Source organism: Mesoplodon mirus (assembly GCF_964341445.2).
Source record: "Mesoplodon mirus genome assembly, chromosome: 16".
Classification (NCBI taxonomy): Eukaryota; Metazoa; Chordata; class Mammalia; order Artiodactyla; family Ziphiidae; genus Mesoplodon; species Mesoplodon mirus.
In genome coordinates, this window is record NC_138992.1 from 74,342,463 (window position 1) to 74,349,724 (window position 7,262).

A 7,262-nucleotide genomic window follows, 5' to 3' on the forward strand; every position below is an offset into this window, starting at 1 on the left:
AAATACAAAAGATCATGAGAGATTACTACAAGCAACTCTATGCCAATAAAATGGACAACCTGGTAGAAATGGACAAATTCTTAGAAATGCACAACCTGCCAAGACTGACTCAGGAAGAAATAGAAAATATGAATAGACCAATCACAAGCATTGAAATTGAAACTGTGATAAAAAATCTTCCAACAAACAAAAGCCCAGGACCAGATGGCTTCACAGGCGAATCCTATCAAACATTTAGAGAAGAGCTAACACCTATCCTTCTCAAACTCTTCCAAAATATAGCAGAGCGAGGAACACTCCCAAACTCATTCTACGAGGCCACCATCACCTTGATACCAAAACCAGGCAAGGATGTCACAAAGAAAGAAAACTACAGGCCAATATCACTGATGAACATAGATGCAAAAATCCTCAACAAAATACTAGCAAACAGAATCCAACAGCACATTAAAATGATCACACACCATGATCAAGTGGGGTTTATTCCAGGAATGCAAGGATTCTTCAATATACGTAAATCAATCAATGTGATACACCATATTAACAAATTGAAAAAGAAAAACTATATGATCATCTCAATAGATGCAGAGAAAGCTTTCAACAAAATTCAACACCTATTTATGATAAAAACCCTGCAAAAAGTAGGCATAGAGGGAACTTTCCTCAACATAATAAAGGCCATATATGACAAACCCACAGCCAACATCATCCTCAATGGTGAAAAACTGAAACCATTTCCACTAAGATCAGGAACAAGACAAGGCTACCCACTCTCACCACTCTTATTCAACATAGTTTTGGAAGTTTTAGCCACAGCAATCAGAGAAGAAAAGGAAATAAAAGGAATCCAAATTGGAAAAGAAGAAGTAAAGCTGTCACTGTTTGCAGATACCATGATACTATACATAGAGAATCCTAAAGATGCTACCAGAAAACTACTAGAGCTAATCAATGAATTTGGTAAAGTAGCAGGATACAAAATTAATGCACAGAAATCTCTGGCATTCCTGTACACTAATGAAGAAAAATCTGAAAGTGAAATCAAGAAAACACTCCCATTTACCATTGCAACAAAAAGAATAAAATATCTAGGAATAAACCTACCTAAGGAGACAAAAGACCTGTATGCAGAAAATTATAAGACACTGATGAAAGAAATTAAATATGATACAAATAGATGGAGAGATATACCATGTTCCTGGATTGGAAGAATCAATATTGTGAAAATGACTCTACTACCCAAAGCAATCTACAGATTCAATGCAATCCCTATCAAAGTACCACTGGCATTTTTCACAGAACTAGAACAAAAAATTTCAAAATTTGTTTGGAAAAACAAAAGACCCCGAATAGCCAAAGCAATCTGGAGAACGAAAAACGGAGCTGGAGGAATCAGGCTCCCTGACTTCAGACTATACTACAAAGCTACAATAATCAAGACAGTGTGGTACTGGCACAAAAACAGAACTATAGATCAATGGAACAGGATAGAAAGCCCAGAGATAAACCCACGCACATATGGTCAACTTATCTTTGATAAAGGAGGCAGGAATGTACAGTGGAGAAAGGACAGCTTCTTCAATAAGTGGTGCTGGGAAAACTGGACAGGGACATGTAAAAGTATGAGATTAGATCATTCCCTAACACCATACACAAAAATAAGCTCAAAATGGATTAAAGACCTAAATGTAAGGCCAGAAACTATCAAACTCTTAGAGGAAAACATAGGCAGAACACTCTATGACATAAATCACAGCAAGAACCTTTTGGACCCACCTCCTAGAGAAATGGAAATAAAACAAAGATAAACAAATGGGACCTAATGAAACTTCAAAGCTTTTGCACAGCAAAGGAAACCATAAACAGGACCAAAAGACAACCCTCAGAATGGGAGAAAATATTTGCAAATGAAGCAACTGACAAAGGATTAATCTCCAAAATTTATAAGCAGCTCATGCAGCTCAATAGCAAAAAAACCAAACAACCCAATCCAAAAATGGGCAGAAGACTTAAATAGGCATTTCTCCAAAGAAGATATACAGACTGCCAACAAACACATGAAAGAATGCTCAACATCATTAATCATTAGAGAAATGCAAATCAAAACTATAATGAGATATCATCTCACACCAGTCAGAATGGCCATCATCAAGAAATCTAGAAACAATAAATGCTGGAGAGGGTGTGGAGAAAAGGGAACACTCTTGCACTGCTGGTGGGAATGTGAATTGGTACAGCCACTATGGAGAACAGTATGGAGGTTCCTTAAAAAACTAAAAATAGAACTACCATATGACCCAGCAATCCCACTACTAGGCATATACCCTGAGAAAACCATAATTCAAAAAGAGACATGTACCAAAGTGTTCATTGCAGCGCTATTTACAATAGTCAGGACGTGGAAGCAACCTAAGTGTCCATTGACAGATGAATGGATAAAGAAGATGTGGTACATAGATACAATGGAATATTACTCAGCCATAAAAAGAAACGAAACTGAACTATTTGTAATGAGGTGGATAGACCTAGAGTCTGTCATACAGAGTGAAGTAAGTCAGAAAGAGAAAGACAAATACCGTATGCTAATACATATATATGGAATTTAAGAAAAAAAATGTCATGAAGAACCTAGGGGTAAAACAGGAATAAAGATACAGACCTACTAGAGAATGGACTTGAAGATATGGGGAGGGGGAAGGGTAAGCTGTGAGAAAGTGAGAGAGTGGCATGGACATATATACAGTATCAAACGTAAGGTAGATACATAGTGGGAAACAGCCACATAGCACAGGGAGATCAGCTCGGTGCTTTGTGACCGCCTGGAGGGGTGAGATAGGGAGGGTGGGAGGGAGGGAGACGCAAGAGGGAAGGAATGTGGGAACAGATGTATATGTGTGACTGATTAACTTTGTTATAAAGCAGAAACTAATAATAAAAAAAATGGGGAAAAAAAATAAGGACCTGAATACTCGCCATGTGAGGCTGACACTACGTGGTCCTTTCTGACCATGGTCCATGTGGGGAGGGTGTCACAGAGTGCCCCGTCCCTGCCTCCCAGGCTCCCTATGGTCTGGAGACTCTCAGTTAGGCTGCTGCAGACATCGCAGGACCTCATGGGAGCCCCTGGGAGTGATGAGAGTGTTGCCAGGCCAGGGAAGTGAAGAGTAGGATAACTGTGCTTTGTCATCCTTCTGGTTTCCTGGCTCAGGCTTTTGGACCTGGGCAACGAGCGTAAAAACATGTGAATCTTTTTTTACTAAGAACTACTATGAACTATTGGTACATTTCCAACAAAGAACTTATGGAATATTTTGGTCAATAATGCTTCCCTGTCTTCCTCCCCACCTTCAATATTTACTGACTCTCTGAAAGAGTAAAAGGAATTAATAATCAGAGTCTCATTCTTTCATTCATTCTCTCATTTATTCCCTCAATAGACACTGAGTGATTCATATGTACCAGATATCATATTAGACACTATGTTCCCCACTGTACCTTCTCAACAATCTGTAGGTACTATTGTTCCCACTTTACAGCTTGGGCAAATTAGCCTCAGAAGCATTAAATAATTTGCCTCAAATCACAATGCTCATAAAAGATAGGGCTGGGATCAAATGCTTGTTGGCACACGTGCTGACAAAAGTTCCTTGGCAGGTGAGACCTTAGTTCAGGGGTCAGACAGACTGGGGTCTTTATAGTATATAGAGAGCTGGGTCTCTATGTTATGTATGTATATATTAAATATATACATATATTTAATATATATTATATATGTATATGTAAAAGCTCTATGATCATGGGCAAGGTACTTAACTTTTCTGAGGCTCAGTCTCACCTGTGCACTGAGATGGGAACAGCATCTACCTCACCCAGAGAGGTGCTGGGAAGGCTGAACGATGCACATGCACCCTGAGTCCTGTGTCTGTACAGGCAATGCTCATAGGTGACTCTTGTTTTTATCATTATTTCTGACACTAAATCCAGAGGCTGGAAGAAAAGATTCCATCAGAGAAGCACTTGATTGTCTTCATTACAGTACTGGTTACATATATTTTACAAGTCTTATTACTGTCAAGGCACTCTTGTCCAAAGGCCATGTCTCCAACCAGATGTCCTACACCTAGAGGCTGAGGAAGAGGAGACATCTCATTGCTGAGACCAAGGTCAACAGATCGACCGCAAATTAGTGAAAACTGTAAAATCCACGTGTGTTTTCAGGATGGTTCAGCATCACATGGCCTTGCCGTGGGGTCTAGATGCTGCTCCGTCCTGCATACAAATGGAAGGGTTTAGAAAGAAGGACCCCGGCACCGAGTCATGGAGGCCAGTTTCCACTGGGCGTTGTCCCCCTTTAACAGAGGCCCTCAGAACACAGCTTGTAAGAGGCAGCAGTGAAATGATGATTGTAAAACTACCCCATTTGAGGTAAGTCTTACCCTTCTTGGACTCAGAGTGTGCTTCTGAGTGAACCTCCTTGTCCAAACACCCTGGAGGTGACCATATTCCAAAATTAAAAGATTAGGGGAATTGAAGGGAATCAGGAGTGTATGTACCATCCTGTGTACTCCCCACTGGCTCATCAGGGCCTCTGGGTCTTTCTCAGAGTCAAGTGCCATTCAAATCCTGAGTTGTAATGTTTTTCTATCTCACCTTGTTGCTTTAGAACCGATAGCATCTTGGAAGCACAGAGGTGATAACGTGCTGGCATCTCTCAGCTCTCCATACCATAAAAAAGGTGATGGGGGCTTCCCTGGTGGCGCAGTGGTTGAGAGTCCACCTGCCGATACAGGGGACACGGGTTCGTGCCCCGGTCCGGGAAGATCCCACATGCCGCGGAGTGGCTGGGCCCGTGAGCCATGGCCGCCGAGCCTGCGCGTCCGGAGCCTGTGCTCCGCAACGCGAGAGACCACAACAGTGAGAGGCCCGCGTACTGCAAAAAAAAAAAAAAAAAAAAGGGTGATGGGATTTTTGAAGTTTCACGAAGCAAACAATGAAGCCAGCTAGCTCTGCTTCCCTGATGACAGATGGCATCGTGACGATGATTTAAGCTTCTTTTAGGGAGCGAATTCCGAAACGTGGGCAGTGGCTTTACTGTCGGCTGTTATTAGAGTTCCTTGCCCTTTCTCCTGCCCACTCTCCGCTTGCCCATCCAGGCTGTCATGCCTAATTCTTTGCTACACACGTCTAATCTGACCATTACAATTCTGATGGCTTGACTTCAACAGAGGCGAGGTTTTCTCCTCTGGTCCAAAGCGTATTAGGAGAACGAGCACATCAATGATGTTTCGGGCAAACAGGTCTTCACGCTGACGAAGCGCAGAAGCACTTTAAAAGAGAAGTCTAAATCACGTGGTGCACTAAGGCATCACATTCTTGCACGAATTGTAACAGACATTTTTTTTCGTTGCAAAGAGACAGAGATTTTGCAAAGATGTCAAATCGCATAAAGCCGCAGCACAACACAGCTTCAAAGATGTAATCTGCGCTGTCTTTTTGTGAGGCAGGAAGGCAAGGAGGCATTAATCCACCCTTGAGAGAAGTGGGTCCAGACAACGTTATGCCTCTGCCGTGAAGGGCAGGTGAATGCCTCACACGAGTTACGGTTCTCTCTGCCCCTGGATATCGAATGTCTTCTTCTCGTCTGCAAGGCAGCCAGCAAGACAGGCAGGAATCAAGAGCTGTATATACTAAGGCTGTGAGACACAGGTGTGCTGAGCAAGGGCCGTGCAGGCTTGTGCAGTGTGGCTCTTGTCATGTATTGATCACAAAAATTAAAGCAATAACGATAGGACGAGGAAGATAAATGGACACGAGGGCAGTTTTGTAGTTAGCGTGGAAGTGGCTGTTTACTTCATCTTTCCTCAGACTGGGAGCTCTTGGGAAATGACTCTACCCCAGTATTTGATAGTGTTTGACTCTATCCAAACACACAAGACACAAGACATCAGGTTTGCTGCTCATCCTGGTAGCTAAAGATGACTTCAGGTTACATTTTCTGGTCCCTAATCATGGAAGGAAGGTATTATAAATACCTATCTCAATACCTATCTATTACCTATCTATGTCTATTTATGTATCTATCATCTATCTATCTACCTATCACCCATTTCTACACACCCACACATACATTGTTTAGCCTTCCTAATGTTAACAGATACCAATAGAATCAGTGTCAATATTTTGAAATAATATAAGGATACTATAAAACAGGTTTTAAGGTAATCAAATACATATATACATATATAAACACAGACATATATATCTGTGTTTATATATATACACACCTTCTCTTCCAGAAACTACTCCTGGGACTGCTCTCTGCTTTCCTCTTTCTCCAAGGCTGTAGCCGGCTGGTTGAGGGCACAAATGGGCCCTGGAAGAGTGAGCACTAAAGGCTGATTGGTCGTCAAGCTGGGAGGGGGCAGCCGGCTGTGCTTAGGGCATTCTGTGAACTTTTGAGCTGTGATGCTTGTCAAGTCTCGGCAGCGATCACCTTAAAGCTCTTCACCGGGGAAAAAACAGAGTTCCTAACTAAAGGTAGGTTCTTACTACATGTTTATTGAATGAAGGAGGGTGACAGGAAGGGGAAGAAAAAGAGAGAGAAGAAAGTTGGTGGGGAAAGGCTGGCAGAGTCTGCTTTGCGCCCTCAGAAGATGGATGATGTTACACTGTCTCGAAAAGCAACTGGTTTCCTGTGGTTTTGCTTATAATGGATGCTTGGTACAGACTCGACTGATTAATACATGGTAATGAGACATATAGAAATACAGCCCTTTAGTTACTTAATTGCTGGCCATAAAGTGACAGCTGACTGCCAAAAGGCTAATGCTTGTCTGTAAGAGGATGACATTTTTCTAAAGTAAGTCTATTTGTCCTCCACTGGCAGTTGTTCATAGTGTGAATAAGTTACTTCTAATGGACTTATCTTACTTAAATTATCAATTGTTCCCACACAAGTAGCCTAGCTATAAAGTGAGAAAATGTTAAAAAATTGGGAAAACTATTGAAAAGCACAAGTAATAGGTAAGAGATCAGTTTGGACCCTAAAGATGAAATTTGCGAAGTTAATGGAAAATGTAGCTCCAAAAAGGTGTCCATAGAAACCTTTAAATGCTCCAAGTTGGCATGAAACATTATTTTAAAAACTCAACAAAATGTATTTACTGATAAAGTTGAACATAGGTACATAATATCCTATTATAGAAATGGTGTTAGCTATATTCTGTAGATACTCCATATGGCATCAGGTGGGGCAACCAGCA

The 7,262-nt window shown here is 41.4% G+C and overlaps 1 protein-coding gene across 1 annotated transcript in view; it reads right to left on the bottom strand.

Annotated features, from left to right (window-relative positions):
- The window catches only part of XKR4 (XK related 4), a gene marked incomplete at its 3' end in the record, with an annotated part of 319,753 nt that overhangs the window by 87,904 nt on the left and 224,587 nt on the right, over positions 1-7,262 (bottom strand). The gene's annotated exons all lie outside the window — the stretch shown is intronic.